This window comes from Agelaius tricolor, unplaced genomic scaffold, assembly GCF_023055355.1.
Source record: "Agelaius tricolor isolate 1412-34295 unplaced genomic scaffold, bAgeTri1.0.p SCAF_1, whole genome shotgun sequence".
Lineage (NCBI taxonomy): Eukaryota > Metazoa > Chordata > Aves > Passeriformes > Icteridae > Agelaius > Agelaius tricolor.
The window spans coordinates 73,011,176-73,029,725 of record NW_027269261.1 but is presented as its reverse complement, the minus strand read 5'-3'; the positions used below and the strand labels follow the sequence as shown (position 1 = coordinate 73,029,725).

The 18,550-nt window shown below is 39.4% G+C and overlaps 1 protein-coding gene across 2 annotated transcripts in view; it reads left to right on the top strand.

Moving 5' to 3' along the window:
- KLHL29 (kelch like family member 29) overlaps window positions 1-18,550 on the top strand; it is a 390,175-nt gene that overhangs the window by 63,541 nt on the left and 308,084 nt on the right. For both annotated transcript variants that reach the window (XM_071440010.1, XM_071440015.1), the window contains exon 2: window positions 2,437-2,543. The gene's annotated coding sequence lies outside the window, so the exon portion shown is untranslated. The remainder of the gene's footprint in view (window positions 1-2,436; window positions 2,544-18,550) is intronic.

Below are 18,550 nucleotides of genomic sequence, written 5' to 3'. Positions count from 1 at the left end.
CCCTATCTGAAACCCATTTTAGTTTTATTAGTCTCAAATGTTTTTTCCCATTCTGTGAAGTTCTGGAACAAGAGTCCTGAGATGGCTTTGAGAAGCGTGTGGTTCCCTAAGGAGATCTTTCAGAGTTGCTCTGGCCTAGTGTTGCCCTTGGAGATGATGGGGTAACTATGATATGATGAGTCACTATGCAAAACAGAAATTACTCCCTTGAGTAATTTCCCTTTTCTTCTTTCCATAAACTGCCTCATGAAAACAGTGCTGTTTTTCAGCAAACTAAAAGCTAAACAAAGAAAATATTCCCTTTTTGTTTCAGTATTTCTAGGTAGTCCATGGTATATTCCTTCGTTATCTTGTGAAAGTCAGAAATACTAAATTAAAAAGTCACAACAATTTATTCAAGTAGTATTAAATAAATAAATAAATAAGTAGACCAGCTATTAGAAAAGCGTTAGCTCCAAAATGAGGCTGGACCTGTAAAGAAGACAGGCTCAGGAAGAGCATGGAGCTCTGTTTGATGGACTCAACGGTAATGATGAGGGATAATGTTGTTTACATTTCCACATTTTCCCCAGACTTTTATGTGTTTCATCTTCCATCATCTTATGTTTTCAAGAAACTAATTTGCAGCTGGCTAGTGCTTAGCACAGAGTTTTTTCTGCTTGGAGCTATTTGACTTTTAAAGTTCCTTCCAACCCAAAGGTGGCCTTGAACACCTTCAGGTCCATAGATAGTCTTGGCTCTGATCTTCTCTCATAGTGGGTGGTTCTTCATTTCCCCAGTCCCTGCCTGCACCTCGGGCAGTGTGGGTGGAGCACCTGTGACTGAAGACTGGGGCAGAAAAGTCGTTGAGTATCTTAATGTTCTCCATATCCCAAGTAACTGGGTTTCCCATTTCCTTCTGGAGAGGGCCAACATTTTCACAAGTCTTCCCTGTTGTCACAAAAGTACCTATAGAGGCCTTTGGTGTTGCCCTTGATGTCCTTGGCCAGATTTAGTTCTATCAGCACTTCAGCTTTCCTAACCTGATTTGGGATGTCATTCATCTGGCCTATGCTTTTAAACTTTTTTTTAGTGGTTCGATCTTTTTTCCCCCATTTCTCAGGCTGATGGTGTGTTGTGCCTCTCAGCCAGCTCTCATTACAGATCATTCATTGCAGCATGAGCCATTTGGTCAGCTAGTCAAGCCAAAGTTGCTATATGCTTCATTTGCAGAAATATAGTAGGAATTTAGCAGTTTTATTAAACTCTTAATGGAGCTCATTGCCTGACTGATCTACAAAGTGACCTTGAATAAGTCATTTAGTTTTTCTATGTGCTTGTACCCTTACCATCCTCACCTTCACCCCACCTCTTTGGGCTGTAAATATTCAGCACTGAACCAGTTTTAGGCTTTCACAAGGGAAATTATTTGGTCGGGCTATTTAAACATAGCAAAAGTCATGCATATATTCTGAAATAATATCCTAGCAGGCTAGGGACATAACTTCCAAGGGTATGTTTTGTGTGCTAAAGTTTCCAGAGCTAGCAGGTTGGATTAGTGAAGTGTTACTCTACCACTTCAAAATTATTAAAAATACATAAAGTTTATACAAAAGGAAAAAAGGCTTAAGCTGAGGCAATGGGACAGAAGCCCCAGTTGCATTGCAGAGGGAAGTGCACTGTAAACTGCACATTCAGATTGTATCAACTCAATTACATGTATGCAGCAATCTTGTCATTGTAAGAATCTTCTTGGTAGAAACTGAAACTCTAGGGCTAAAAACATGAAATCAATAGGCACAGTTATATCCACTTAAAAAAATTGTATTGATTTGCAGATAACAACAGCCGTTCATTCTTGCAGGATTACATGCCACTTCCTGTCATAAAGATTACTTCAATATGTATTGCATCTGAGATGGAGACTGTAGGGATAAAACTGCTTTGCTTTAATGAATAGTCATTTTACTCTGTGCATTAAAATGAGATATATTCCTTTAAATTTATCTCCAGGGATTATTTTGATTTCATGGGCAAACTCTGTGTTACCAAAGACTCTGGAACACTATTAAACTTTTAAATAGTCTTAGGTTGCCTTGTTTTTGCAAGTGCTTGAACTCATCCTCTCTTTGATAGCAACTAATTAAGCAAAATATCGTGCTCTTTCTGGTCTCCTCCACATCCTTGATTAGAGGGTTAACACCATGTTATCTTGGGTATTAGATGTTCTTTGCTAAACCTTGAGTGCCTACCAGCATCTAACTGTCTGTGCTTTAGAACAAATTTCTGTCGCCTTCTGGGGTTTAAGTTCTCTGTTCTGATCATGGTGGTCTCCCATTGAGCAGCTTTTTTCTTTTTTTTTTATTCTGGTGCTGTGATTCATTTGAAGCCTATTCTCATTACACATCAGTGATTTCATCTTTGTGTGTTAAAGTAACTTTTTTCAACTCTTTCTAGGTAATCTGGCTTCCCAGAAGTCTTCTGCTAAATGCAAGGGTTTGCTGTCCTGTTTACTGACTGTTACTCCTGAGGCTGATTTTGATACAGATTGTGGATATCACAGGGTAAGTGTGCAGATGTCTGTTTTTTTGTGGCTTTTCTTTCATGGTCTCTTCCTTGCTTACACAAACACAATTTGGACATTGCTCTCCCTTTCGGTGGCTGCAGCAAGTCTCTATGGCAGCACATGCAACTGAGCATCTGTGTTATAATAGAAAAATATTGTAATATGATAAATGCTAATGCTGGAAACCTGATCAGGAGTATTTTAATTTGGTGGTGTAGCTCCAAGAGAGAGCAAAGTTTTCTGTGTGTATAGGCCTAGACTCATGGGGCCATATCTTATAAAACTGTAAAAAGTTGTAAGAGGCTTATTTGGGTGTAGTGAACTTTAAGTTTTAAGCTGATAAAAGTGCATGTATTTTTATATTCCAAATGAAACATTCTTCATAATGTACATAGTTAAAATATCTGTGAAGTTTGCAAGATTGAGTTCAAATATTTGGAAAAGGGAGATTAAAGGTTAGTTGGTTTCTTAGGGGCATAGGAAGGGAAAAGAAAGAACTGATTCCCTCTCTTATCCAAATCTACTATGCATATTACAGTAGAAACTTAAATACTTGACTTCATTGTTGAATGACTCTTGTGGAATTTTTCACCTCCTGCCTATGGGAGGAAAGTTCAATTTTGTGAACAGAGATTTGATTTTTTTTTTTTTCTTCTTCCTCAGTCTTGATCTTGATTCTGCCTGCTATTTTTCTTGCTTATTCCCTTTTCTAGCTTCTTTTTGCACTTCTCTGTTTTTTCATTATGGAGTTAATCCTGTGCCTTTATGCTGTTTCTTGGCCTCCTTCAACCAGTTTTCTGGCTTCTTCCATCCAGAAATGTCATTTTTTTTGGGATAATTCAGGCTGGAAAACACCTGTGCAGTTGTCTAGGGCAGCCTCCTGCTCAGAGCAACGTCACTTTTAAAGCAGATTGCTGGGGACCAAATACAGTTGGGTTTTGAATATCTCCAAGGATGCAGACTCCAAAACCTTGTTAGACCCCTGTTACCATATTTCACCACCTCATGAGGGATATTTTCTTCATTTATAACCTGAACTTTCGTTGTAGCTTCTTCGTACTTGTCATACCACTGCCCTTTCAAGAATAGGCTCACTCTGTTCTCTTTGTACCTTCCCTTTGGGGAATTAGAAAACACAGTGAGATCTGGGGGAGACCTCTGTTCTAGACACCACTATCCTCCACTGGACTTTCTCCAGTATATCAAAGCCTTTGTGTTCTGGAGGGCTCACAAATCCTTCAGGAAAGGGGAAGATTGCTTCCCTGGGCCTGCTGGCTGTGCTCTCATCAGCGCAGCTCAGAATGGACACACTTGGGTTTGTTCCAAGGGCATGCTGCTGGCTCAAATTGTACCCACTGTCTGTCGAGACTACTAAGTCCCATATTATTTTTCACATTTTCAGTTTGTTTGATCTTTCTTACACACTGTCATGCATTCCCTACTTCCAGCATTTGCTCTTTCTTCACAAGATTCCTTATTGAACACCTCAGTATCCCCAGTGTACCTTCATCACAATGTTTCTGGCAACCTCTTCCCATAAATGTGCATGAGCTACACTTTGGAAATAGTGAATCTCTTGGAAATTAGTTTATTTCTTTAACCTTAGCTAGCTTAAAGAAAGCTAGCAAGCTTAAAGCTTTCCATGTAACTTAGATAATTTAAAATTCTTTTTCAATTCCTCTCATTAGTATATTCACAATAGATCAGGAAATTGTGTGTATGCTTTGGCGTGTACAAGTGTGCATGAGAGAGTGTATTTAATCCTTTTTTCTGTACTGCCAGTACACAACCATAAATAGTGTATATAATAATAATATGTATATGAAACTTGCTGGAAATCAAGTCTGAGTTATGAACAAGACTTACTTTATATTCCTTCTTTATGTTTGTCCCTGCATGCGTGTGTGTGATGCTACAAATTGCAGATGCCAACAACTGTAATTGTAGTGGTAGTTAAATCAAATGTTCTGCTCTTTTTCTTTTTTTGGTGGCCCTCATGATGAGTAATGCATCTGCTTTTTCTGTATTTTAGTAGAGCCTGTATGTTGGGAGATATTCCAGAGAAGACGCACTCAGGAATACAGTCTCAGCCTTAGCTTGACATGATCAGATGGTTCTTGGGGAAAGGAGATGGTAGTCCTGTGTTCCTGTAAGCTTTGCTGTCTGATTCTGTAGGGGAAGCACCAGGAGGACAGCAGTAGTCCAGTGCTGAGTTCATCATTACTAGTTTGGCCAGGATGGCTGGAGCTCCTGTGAAAATCCCACTGTTTATATCTGCCAAGGATAACAAAAGAATGCACTGGAGTGCAAGTGGAGCAAAGAGGGTTAAACATACTAAGTCAGGGGAGAAGAAAATTGAGCAGAAAATAAGAGAAGTGGAAAGGAAAAGAAAATGTGCAGAAAGGAGGATAAAGACTTGCAAGAAAGTGTGTTGGTTTTAATTCAGAGAAGTATTCAACTCATGAAGTAGTTACAGTAGTGCAGCTCATACGGTGATGAGTGACAGTTTAATTCACTTTCTGTGGTGGGGAATGTCTAGTAAATCTGGCTTGTGATAAGTTGCCACATTGCCTAGTCACATCAGTATGAAGTGTCTGGGATAATCTTAGGCTGAATATCCAGTTACTGCAAAGTGTTTTTGTTGGGCTGTAGGATGCCCATGGGTGTTTCTGCCATGGTGGCTGTGATCTGATTATATAACATATGTGTAACAAAAGAATTAAAAACTAGTAATTTGGAAATGAGAAGCCAGCTGTGTCCGGGCTTCCTCTTGGAGGCTTCTGTTGCACGAGAGAAATTGTTAGAAAAGGCTGTGAGTTTCAGGATGGACTCCCACTGTCTCCTTCTGGTAGGGAGCTGCACGTAGGAGTTGCACACTTGTCTGTCTCACCCGTTTTTGGGTATTCCTAGATCAGCTGTTCCCCTTAAAAAGCCTTTTAACTCAGTTTTTCTGAAGGATATAAATAGTATTTCTGCATGTTGACTGTAGCCCTCTATATCCTGACAGTCACGTGTGGTTGCAGTTTTTGTATTCCAGTTGAAGAAATACTTAACCCCAGTGTTTTCTGGTTCAAACTGAATTAATTTTCACCCTATGCAGCATCTCTTACAATAGTGCGGGTGGTGGGGAGGAATTTGAAATGATGTTAAGAGCTGTTTTGGTGATGAAGTTATTTTAATAACTGTGGGTCTCCCTACACAGCAGACTGATTGGTTTTGGAGTATTTCTTAGGAGGAGAGGTCAGGAAGGTGTGTAAACTCTAAGCCTCAAATGACCACGTGTGTTTAGGAGCTTGAGCACAGTGATTGTGTTTTGCTTTTCATTTTTCACAGTTTTCAAGTGGGTGAAAGCAAAGATTTGGATTTGTTCCATTTTTTCCCTTTCAGAAGAAGGAGCAAGCCAAATAAAGTAAAAAAAAGTTAATCACAGAAATCCAAGGCCACACTTCTTGGGTGAATTTGATAAGCTTTGGGATGCAGCAGAGAAACCAAACACTAGTTTGCAGCAGAGAAACCAAACAGCGACCTCACTTGTCTTTGGGATGGTGTTCAAAGAACAGTTCAGTTTGGGAATGACCTTGGAGGGATTATCTTGCCCAAGCTCCTGCTCAAATCAGGCAAACTGCAGAGGCAGGGCAGGTTGTTCAGGGCTGTGTCCATATCCAAGCAAGTCCTTTAATACCCCTGAGGATGAGGGCTCTGCAGCCTCCCCACACAGCCATTCTGCTGCTTAAGCATCTGCTCTCAGTTCTTCTTCCTTATCCCTTCCCAGATTTTCCCTTGATGCAGCTTGCACCTGTTGCCTCTCTTACTGCACACCCCAGGGAGGTTCTGGCTCACCACATGCTCCACACCTTTAACCATACACTAAATCATGACAGACTGGAGATGTGTGATAATAAAAAGCTCAAATCAGTGCTTCCCAAGCACCTATGAGTCAGGCAGTATTTTCTGACTTTGCATCCATTTCGTGGGGGTTTTTCGGGTTTTTTTTTTGGTTGTTGTTTTGTTGTTGGTTTTGGTTGGTTGTTTTTTGGAGGGGGTTGGCTTGTGGGTTTTTGGGGGGAGGTTTGGTGGATATTTTGATAGGGGTATTTTTGGGGGGGGGTTGTGTTTTTGTGGGTTTTTTTTTGGTTTTTTTTTTTTTTTTTTTGGTTTTTTTTTTTTTTTTTTTTTAAGAGGACTCTGATTTTACTGTGCTGTTATGTCAGGGAGCAAGGATGGAGTGAGGCACAGACAAGACTCACTCTTAACATTTCCTTACATGCCAAAACAAAAATACCTGTGTTCATTTCTGCCTGTGGATAATACATGTCAAATAGACATGGATTTAGTCACAGAGCTGGATATGGTTCCCATTCCTGTCTCTTCCACAGCTGTCTTAGTAATAGCTGTGCCTCAACTTCCATGCATTTAAAATAGAGATTATGCACTCTTATTCACAGGAATTGTAGGAATGCTACAAGTCCTACAGTATCTTTAATGGTTTTAGTTACTTAGGAGAAGACTGCTATAAAAAAGGTTAAAATATGTATTTTTATGGTATAAACTATATGTTTGTACTTGTACACATTTATGTTAACTCTATACTCTTTGTAGGCTGCTTTTAAACCTAAGAAGAGTTATTCTGTAATGCATTGTGTTACTGTACAAATTGGATGCTTTTATCCAAATTATGTGTTGGAAATCAAAGGTGACACACACAGGCGTTGTTAGGATAGCCTTTTTTCACACAGAAGATTTGGAAGTAAAAAGAAAGCTTAGAAACTTGATTCTTTTAAAAAAGTAAGTTCTTCTATAAAAGCAGTTAAGTATTCTTTCTGTCAGCTTTAATAATAATGAGCTTTTTGGTGCTGGGATGAGCGATAATTGCAAATGGCAAAAAGTCATCAGAATGTTGTTGCTCTGATTGCAGATTTTATTAATCGTAAAAGAAATGATTCACCTAGAAAGGCTCTTTTATAAGTACTCATTTATATGAAGATTTTCTGCCTAATTTATTTTGTTTTAAAAAAAAAATTAAAAAACCCCACGAAACTCCACAACCAGGAACCTGCATAAATGTAGTCCTGTCCTTCAAAACCCTGATTATTTTGTCCTTCCTATCTAGTTTGCTTAAAATGTCATCTGTGCTCCTTCTTATCAGTGGCACCAATCTTAATTTTGCCTCCTCTTCCTCAGAAATGTACGTGAAGCTTCTTGGAGTTATTTTGTAGTTGAGTACCATGCATCTTCCCTGCATGAGTTTCCTCCACTTTTAAAAAGGATGTTTATCTTTTATGAATGACTTCTTGGGTAGATGAGTTGTTTGGCCCTTTACATGTTTCTCATCTCATGATGTGTTGGGATTTGCAGATGTAAATTAAATTTTCATCTGTTTTCTCCCACTCCTTTTATGTTGTTTTCAACATGAGTCTTGAGTTAATAAAAAAATGGAGCACATCCTTCACTGTAAGAATACAATTAGTCAGTGAGCCTGCCCTGTGAGCTTAAAACAGGGTACATGCTAAAGTATCTCTTTAATTGGGGTTTTGGATGGTAAACTCTTTGGGGTAATGGTGTAGCCTTTACATGTGCCTGCTAGAGAATTCATACAGAGAGCATTGCCATGGCATGAATATTCAACAGCTGCCTGCCCCTTATTCCTTATGCTGAAATATTAATAGAGCAGTGATTCTTCACCTAATCATGCTGAGATCCGGTGCCTGTAAGTAATCCTACTGACAATATCCCAGTATCCTGCACACAGCCCAGCCTTCTTGAGGGATCACACCTTCCTGGACCACACTGAAGTTGCTGTCAGTAAATCCACAACTGCTATTGCTAAAATTGTGATGGGCTCTGCTCCTGGCTGTGTGCCACCAGGTCATCCTTTCAGTGTGAGGGAGGACAATAACTCCAAGGGGGCAATAAAGCTGCTACTCATCACAGCAAAAGAGACTTCAGATGTGCAGATGGAGAAGTACTTTACTATAATGCCCATGTGACAAAGCTGTCTTTGAACTTTGCTGTATTGAGATCCTTCACCTGGCATTGTGATCACCTGGGCCTTTTCAGGACTGAGTTGCAGGAGAGTTTGTGGCAAATGCTCTAAGGAAGTGCAGAATTCCTGTGCCCTGCCATGCTTCGGGCTGTAACTTGAAAACAGAAATCCACAGGATTGATGTGGCAGACTTCTCAGTGTATTTTCTAAACTAATATTTAAAGTATGCCCCACTAATTCTGGTCTCAGGGTTGGCTGTTGAAAGTCTAATGTACTTTAACACAAAATTATGCAGGCTGAAGTGAAGTTGGGTATGGTAGTGCAGCAGATTCTTCTGTTTCATGTGTATTTGAAAGCTGAGAAAGCTTCTGCTGAAGTCAGACAACACTGGCTTGTCAAATTGCTCACGAACGAAAAGATTGCTCTTGGATGGAATTAATTTGCAGTATCTCATTTACTATCTTAGTTTTGTCATGAATTTCCCCGACTCGGCAGCCTGAAATGCCAAGTGAAAAAGTGTTTCAGTGGGAGATAATATAATATATTAAGAAAATGTTATTGATCACAGTATGCTTTTACTGGAAGATGACTTTTTCTGACTGGAACACCAGGGACTTTGCCTTGTTATAGTAGGAAAATGTATTGTAATATGCAAACAGGATTATTGTTAAGGTCACAGCAACTTTGTTTTTACATTCCACTTCTACTGGAAGCAAGCTTCTCCATAGCTAATGCTGTCAGCTGTGCTAGAGTAAGAAGAATTTCAGATTTGAACTTCCAAGCAAGAGATTGCAGCAAGTGTTCTTAGTTTTTGAAGTAGGGAATAAATACTGTTTTCCACGTCACCAAAGGTCAGGACTATAATTCGATAGGGATTACTGTAAGCATTTCATTATGATGATGGACTGCTTTGTGGTGGTTCTTTGTCATAATCAATTAATGTATGTGTCCTCATCACACATGTGTTTTATACATACCTTATAGACAGAAAATGTTGCACATTTGGGTTTAGAGTAGCTTCCATACACAAGGACTATGAAACACTTAATTTTTCTATGTGATGTGGGAAGATTAACTGGGTGGAAGAGTTCATGTTGCTCACAGATATCTTATGTGGGTCCGTGGACATAATTGCCCTGCCAAGCATGAAGGCATAAATTTGTGATGGGGTGCCCAGTACAGGCAACTTCAGAACAAGGACACTTTTAAACAAGCTTGATTTAAAGAGGGCTTCCACTGCATAAACAGGAACTCAGAGCCATTAAAATCCTTCTTGCAGTGAGGTTGCTTTCTGCTGAAGGGCTCAAAATTTCCCCTCAAGGGTAAGCATGTCATTAAGATGATAATTCTTAAAGTTATTTTGAGCTATTTCTAAGGAAACTTATCTAAAGAACATTCTGCAAAACTTTGCTCTTCACTAAATCTTATATCTGTGTGATATAAGTTATATTAGTAGCCATGTTAATTTAGACTGGAAACACAAACAATCTTGGAATAAATCAGGGATGGTTGTACTGCAAATCCAAGAATATTGTCTTTTCTGTGTTAGTTTTCCTTTTGCCCTGCTCCACTTGCAACATATCCCTCCAGTGGTTTTCTCTGTTTTTGTTGCAATAAATCTCCACTTCAGTGAATTTGAAGATACAAAGCTGTCTGCAGAAATTAATCTCTGGTACAGTAGTGGGTTGCTAACCTGCTCAAGGTTTCCACATGGCAAAATGATTTCTTCACTTTAAGGAACCATTTCCTGCACAGGCAAAGCACTGTTACTAAAATGGTTGTTATATTCTGAAATTTAATTGTATTTCTTTGCAGGTTTTTCTAATTCAGTTTGTACAATGAGAAGTTGTTGTAAATCAGAGGAACAGACCTTAGTTGTGTGCAAGACCCATTTCCCCGCTCCTCTTTTGCAGACTCCTCTTCTAACATGTGCAGGAGAGAGATCAGTTGTGTTATTAAAGCAAGCAGAATGGAACGGTTTAGATTTTGGCTTTTAAAAGAGTTAAAAACAAAACCACAAGTCCCTAGATTTTCTTTTTGCCCGTTTCAGCTGCAGGAGTTCGCTGTGGATTATTCAGCACAAGAAACATGACTTGACATGCAAGTATAGTAAAGGTTAATTGTTGGACTTCCTGCAAGAATGAATCCATTGTTTGTACTTAGGATGTTTAAAAATGTGCAAAATACTTTCTACTTTCCTTCATGGCTTAAAGAGAAGCAGAGTTACTACCATCACTTCACTTCCCAGTCCTCGTGGGACCTTGGTTTAAGGCAACTTGGCTCACAGGATCAGCTCAGCTTGTGTGGATGCCTGCCCTGTGGGACTCGTGCTCCTAAAGATGCTTTATATTGCCTCATGTTTTCCTGCTACTTGGCAGGAAAACGATGCTCAGCCTTTGTAATTCTCTTCGTCTTCCCAAGATGTGCCAGAGCTCACCCCACTCACAAAGCCTGTCTTGTGCAGACACGAGTCTCCAAAAGGCAGTGGCAGTTCAGGACGGCTGGGAATGTGTCCCTGTCAGCTGTGTTCAGTAAGGATAGGTAGAGTTTCAACACGTGTTGTTTAAAAACAACTCTGTCAACACAGCTGTTCAGCATTTCCTTGCAGCCTTTTGTGACCAGCTCTCCAGAATGCTGTTTAAAATATCACTAGAATCAGCTACATCTGGCGAACCCCTTGGATGAACTCAGGTATTAGTTTGATGTGCCTGAAAAGATGAATTATTTACACATAAATCCATTTAGTTTTCATGTTCCCTATCTTCACGAACTGAAAGACGAGTGGAGGGAGAGAGGAAAAAGAAGAACCTCATGGGAGAACAGTTCGTGCTGTTGAAATCATAATTAAGTTGTTTTATTTGGTTTTTTTAATGGTTCTTGGTGGGCACAGTAAACACAGGGAAGGTATAGTTCACTTTTACTGCATCTTGTGCTGAGTGTGAGAATTCAGTTGTAAGCAGAAAAGACAACAGTCTATAAAATTATTTTGTATGTTTGTAGAAGAGTTTGATATAATGACATGAAAGGTATCTCTTAATCTCTGCATCTAATTGTAATGCAGTAAAGAACAGCTTATCTGCTTACAAGTATGTGAGCAAAAACATTTACGCTGAGCATTTATGGGGACACAAAGAGGTGTTTCCTGAAGAGCAGAAAAGGCTTTCTAATTTGTTTTTCCTGCTTACGGGAGTTTTGGTTTTTTTAAAAAGTCTTTTACACAGAAGAGATAAATTGAAAGACGCAGGTAAATTGGAAGAGGTGGTGGGGTTGTAGTGGGAAAATCATGGCCAGATTTGAATCTTCCTTTGCTCAGTCATAAACCTGCTCCTGAGCGGCTTCATGTCCCCATGAGACATGGCTCTGTACAGCCTGACTTTGAATAATAGAGTTGCCATTAGAGTCCAACATAAAAAAGATGATTGGCTGTGTGCTTGATTTACGGGAAGGCAGCAGTGGTGAAGCATACGGTACACCAGGGGATATTTATGCTGCTAATGCTTAAAACACAGCCCAGTGTTTTGTGTGCTGGAGATGCTTTCAAATGGCAAAAACAAAGGTGCGAATGGCAGTAAATCCAGTTATTCTGATAGTTGAATGGCCCCAGATCAAGATCAGGCTGTGCAGTCTCTTCAACATGCAGAGCAAGTCTGTTAAAGCCCCTGTTTAGTAACTGCCTGTTACAGGATTATCAGCTTTGAATCAAAGAAAATAATTTCAAATATGTTAGGATTTAGGGTATATTGTTTCATTTTCATCAGTTTCTAATGCAAGAATTATTTTTTCCAATTTATGTGCAAATAGGCTTCCAAAATCTGTTGCTGTGAACTGAGATTTTGTCAGATTTTTTTCCTTCATCAAATTACTCCTGTTCTGCTAATAACTGTCAAATTGCACCTCAACTCAGCATTTTCTTGATTTATCTTCCCTGCAGTAGCTAACAGTAGCTCTCTGAGGTGTATCACTTGGCTGCTGTGCAAACAGGCTGTTCTTAAGGTACTGAGCTGTGCATTTAAATTTTTTTGAAATGTTACAGCAATTATATTTGATTCTTAGAAAAAGAATTCATTGTTGGCTCAAACTGGATAAATTTTTCAAAATGTGGAGGGTTTTTTCTCAGATGTTCATAAGCTGAGTGGACATTTGGCATTCATCATTCTGAGATGCCTAAAACAAAATATTAACTCTATGTTTTTAGTCTGTTTTTTTCCTAAAGAAAGTATTAGTCAGATCTTTCTGCTAAATAATACATTCTGTTCCATTTGCAAAATTCACCCCCTTTCTATGCTTCTCCAGGAAAATTCTTCATGGGGAGGAAGGTCCTGGAGAAACTGTTTTGGGGTTGGTTAGTAGCTCCCTTTATATAAAGATGTTTGTGAGGGTTACTTCTGGCTGCTTCCTTTCTAAGGGTGTTTCTAATTAAAGAGCATTTGCTGAGCTTGGATTAATTTTGTGTGATACAGAAAATTCACCTGTATTCCCTGAAATACCATTTCTAAACAATTTTCTGCATTTAAAGCAATTTATTTCTCTCAACCCTCTATTTGGGGAAAACAGCTAGAGGAAAAAAAAAACCCTAGTTGTCTACTAAGCCTCTCCATGCAAAGTGCATATTAGCCTTTCTCCACTCATGAAAGAACTCACAATTTTATAGAAGTTGCTTGATACTAAGAAAATGTAGATGCACACCTGTCTCTATGTGCTGTGTGGACTTGAACCAACAAGATCCATATATCCAAATTATAGTAGCTTTGTCTAGTGTGAATGAGATGCTACTTACATTTTCAGGTAAAAGAAATCAACAACTATTAATTTGGCAGAATTATTTATTTCTTACTGATGATATTTTCAGTGTATCTAATCAGAGCACTCATGAATAGAAATGAAACAATTTAAATAGAGGCAGTGTACATTGTATGATCTTGTTTTCTCAAACTGTTCCATAATGCAGTGAATAAATTTATCTGTTCTACTGAAAAGACTTCTGCAGAAATCATGCACAATGCTTTCACCTCTATTATTAAATACAACTGTTTTATAACTCTTGGAAGATGGTTATTTCTGCTGCTGCTACAGGCATCTGGAAAAAATGTTCATTATCGGGCAACAGAAGGGAAAAGCAGACTTAGAGAGTCTGAAAATCCAGGAAGATGCACCAGGAACACTTAACTGAAAGGTGTGTAGAAAATGATGAAGTAATCTTACTTCATACTGCTCCCCAATCCCTGGAATAGCAAGGTTGAGATTTACAGAGGGTAAAGTAATGACTGGAGAGAGGCTGGTCTGAATCAGTGTCTTAGCCCGTTGGAGGGCTGTACAGAGGCAGTGCTCACAGAATGTCCTGGTAGAACTTGAATTTTACTCTGAATCATTGGATAAATGTGGGACACTCTGGGAGAGAGGCAAGTTTTAGGTGGCCTCACCACCAAGAAGCTTTTGTCTGTCTATCAGGCCTGTTGGAAACCTGGTGGGCTTGGCAGAAGTCTGTGTTCTCCTCGAGGTGTTGTACTCTGACTGTGCAGTTTGGGGTGGTGGTGGCCAAGGGTGCCAGCAATGAACTTTGCACTTGATGCTCATGGAGACCACTCTGTCATAAGGGAATCTGACAAAGATGCTGTGGTCTGCACTGTTTAAAAGGCTTTTTGAGTAAAACTTTTCATCCAGAATTCAAATTTGTTTATTAAAAATTTGGTGTTTACTTAGAGGTCTTTGCAAGATAATTTTTTTCTCCTTTCTGTTTTTTGTTTGTTTGTTTGTTTGTTTTTTCTGGGAGTTCTCTAAGAACATAAACTGATCTTAGAGGTGAATCTACACAAGCTGGAAGCAAACTAGGAGATCAACATGTTGTCTTATCCTTCCTACTGAAAGGATGCAGATACAAAATGCCATCATCATTCCTTTTACCATGCCTTTAAAAATTGCAACTCCACTGTCCAGGCAAGATTTTGGTAAGCAAAATCTCTTAACTCAAACAGGTTTTAGATTGCCATAGTTCATTCATAGATACAAGAATATAAATACTTGCTTCTCCTCACTAAAGCTGCCCTAGGATCATTCAGTATAAGCCATGGCATGCATTTCACTTTTCCACAATTAATTCTCCTAATGCTTGGGAAAGGGTTGTGGGCAGTGCAGGTGGACTGGCTGCCATTTATGATCTATCCTTTACTTTTTTTTTCACTTGAGGAATTTTAATCCCAAAATGAATTCCAGCACTTACATGCTTTTAAAACCTTACTGGCAACCATCACCTCTTAATCTTTTTACATTTCTTGTGATTAGCAGTGCTTTCTAATCCTAACACCAGACCCAACAGCAACTGTTAACTGCACTACTTGTTTTACAGCTAAATCTAATCCTTCTAGCAGTCTGAGGCCAACATTATATTTATCACTCTGAAATTACTAACTGCAAGATGTTGTGGCAGTTCTTCCGTTGTTTTTTGGGTTTTGTTTTTTGTGGGGTTTTTTGTTTTTGTTTTTTTGGTGTGGTGGTTGTTTTTTTTTTCTTCTTTTTACTTTCTCATTCCTTCATGAATTGATAAATACAGCAATTGGTATATTTCCAGAAAAAGATGAAAATAGTTGCTTTTCCCCCCTTCAGTCTTATTGTTTTTTTCTTCTTCTCCTGGTCCTGGAAGAAGCAATTTGCTTTCTACCTGAGTTTATGATTACTAGTGAGATGTGTAGGTGGAATGTGTTTTAGTGGCTTTTTTCCCCTCTTCCTTTCCCTCCCCTCACACCTATTAATATATCTGTTAGTAAGCTAATGCTGTTAGGCTATGCAGACTGCTCAGGGTGCAAGGAAAGCTAAGACAGCCATCAAATCCTCACAGTGCCATGAAACATCTCTCCCTTGTGCCAAAGGCTGTGTGTGTGTTTGTCCATGAGGCAGCAACAGATCTTATATCCAGTGACTTCTCAAAGAAGGGGTAAAGAAATTGCTGATGTAGATTTACTGGTGTGAAGTTTTTTACCTTTTCCCCACCTGCTAAGTTGTGTGGGTGTTTACAGTCTCTACAGGAACTGCTCGGAGTTTACATTAGGAAATGGGGAGGAGAATGTCAGAAAATTGAAAACTTTTCTTTGTTGCTGCTTGAATTTTTTATTTTTTCCCCATGGGAGGGGCCAGGGAGGTTTAGCCAGGAGCATGCAACCCCCAGATGACCCTATTTACGTAAATCCTGGAATCATTTTCAAGGTGGATGAAAAGAATGGCAAAGAGAGGCTGCAGAATAAAAAATAGAAAACATTTTTCCATAATCAAAGTAGGTAATAGCTAATGGCATCTTCTGCTGCTGCTGGGGTCTTCCATGGTCTGTTTTTCTTAGTTGTGATTTTCTTTCTCCAACCAAAGGAAATTTGAGCTTTATTTGTTATTGGCAGCACTGAGAAAGCATTTTGGATTTTAAAGCAAGGTAGGAAGTTTTTATATATGTGTATATATAAACAGGTTCATTTGTGTTTATGTATTTAAAGAGCAGTGGTCCTTGCTCTGTGAAGGTCTCCTGTCTGCTGGTCCTGGTGTCTGAAAGCTCATCTGTATTCTCTGTCAATTGACTAATAGAAGATGGTACAGTACTTCTCTCTTGTGTTCTTTTCCTTGCTTATATACTCATACCATGTCAGCTCTGGCAAAAAGTGTTACTTTTTTATTTAAAACAGGAGCAGAATTGCAAAGCAATATGTAGTTTAAAACAATCAAAATGTAACTGTGTCGTTGCCCTTTTCACCTTATTAAATGTATAGTTACTTAAATCACTTTAATCCATTACTAGCAGGATTGTCTGTCTGCTGGAAGAGGATACAGGGCTTTCTTTCATCTCTGCTCAGACAGAGCTGCTCCACATCTCTGTGGGGGAGAGTGAGTCCATGCCTGCTCATCTGGGATGTCTTCTTTTTCCTTTGAGCAGCCAGGAAATTTCAAGGAGCTGCATCTTTCCCATGTGCGTCTGTGCCTACCCAACTGCTCTCCTTGCTCTGGTTGTTTCCTGAAGAGAGGTTCTGGCTGCCCCTTCCCTGGAAGTGTTCAAGGGCAGGCTGGATGGGGCTTTAAACAACCTGGTCTAGTGGAAGGTGTCCCCCAAGGGAGAGGGGCTGGAGCTAGGTGGTCTTTTAAGGTCTCTTCCAACCCAAACCATTCTGTGGTGCCATTTCTGGTTTCCCAAGGCTGTTTTGGAGCTCTTCATGCTGCTTCTATCAGTTCCCTCTCCACTTTCTCTGTTTTTCTTTTTCCCCATATTCTAGAATTCAATCAAGGTCCCTGTTGAGTTTGTACAAGCTTGTAAAATATTTTAGCTGTGATTAATTTAGTCTTGACTTTCCAAAGGGATAAGTGCTTGTAATATATGATGAAATCAGGCTCCTGCCCTTTTAATTATTTTTCTGATTCACACCTTTGAGTTCCTTTTACCAGATAGTTTCAAAATTTTTTGAGGTGGGGCAAAAATATATAAACATATATAAACTCTGCACAAGTCAAAGTAAGGCTTTTTAGTCAAATGCCTTGACAGGGGAGAAGCTGGGACGCTGGTGGGGCTTTCCCTGGCAGCCTGGCAGGAGACACTGATCCCTACTGCTCTTGTGAGCTGAGAATACTCATGGCTGTGGAAGGAGTGGATGAAGTGAGAGCCAATCTGTGAGTTGGCACAATATTATGTCTTAAGTTACAAGTGCAAGTGCAGGGCTTTTGGTGCAGAAAGGAGAGATTGAAGGGGTAGCCCCAAATTTTAGGGTCCTTACACCTTGAATGCCATCTTCAGTGAGAAAGTGGCTTAAGGAGGGTCTAGTGTGAATTAGGAAACTGTGATGATTAAAGATTGGGGTGAGCAATACAAGAGAAGCATGGGGTAAATAAACAATATAGGAAAAATGCAGGGTACCAATTAAAAAAAATTGGTACCCTGCATAAAACATAAAGTCAGGGGTGATTTTTGCAGACTTGCTGTAGTGTTGCTGATGGCCAGAGAGACTCTTGAGCTTGAGTGCTGCTGTTGTTCTACTGTTTACGTCCTTTTATAATTTCCCAAAGAGAGACATTTCCTGAGCCCTGCCTGCATAACTCTCCACTCTCCAGTCAGTGCTCCTGTTTCCTGCACAACATTATACCTACTTACAAAGACCACTCTAGTTAAAAAGGCAAGCATATTTATCTGACAATTTTCTATTTTAGCAAAAGCAGAATATCTGTTCCTTTCAAGTCTTCTGACTGAAAGCCATGCCGAGCTGATTTATGTAAGAAGTTGGATCTTCACCATCTCTTTTTTTAATTCAGCTTTGAGCTCCAGCTACAGAACACATGTGGTGGGAAGCAGACAATCCCATTACCCTGCTCCTCCTTCTCTATATCTGCCAAAAACCTTTTTTTTTCTGGTAGATATTGTAAAAATCAATATTCCAGTTGCTGGGAAGGAAGGAGCGGTATGCAGGTTGGTACTGAGGGATCTGCAGTCTGTTAGGTGTGAGATTGCTTCCCCCTTGCACTGGTTACAATCCTGGTCTCGCTGCTTACACGTTTTGGGTTTATATACGTAAGACAGATGCTTTTATGTTTCTGCGGTAAGTTTCAAAGGAACAGATTTGATCAAGGCTGCTATCATGAATAGTAAATGTTCAGTCCCATAAAAATTGCTTGTGTAAGTAAACAGTGTTCCAGAAAGTGACAGTCCTAATGCCTTATGTTGAATTTCATTAAGTCTTTTACCTCTTTAATTTCTTCAGTAGCTTCTGAGGCATGGAAACTGATAACCTTCAGGCTACTCTGTTCCTTCAAAACCTCTCTACCTTAGAATAGCATAGGCAGTGACCAGTGAAGCTGAAAGGAAAGAAGATAGTGATTAAAAACATAATACAAATGTGTGGAAAATGGGAAGAATCTTGAGTTCAGAAGATACTGCGATTCAAGAATAAGAAATTGTAGCACTCACAGGGCCCTGAGTTCCAGCAGGGCAGCAATAATGATAGGCATAGCAGTACTTACTTGAAAAATCACTTTCCTTACCGATCTCTCTCCCTGATGCCAGCTCA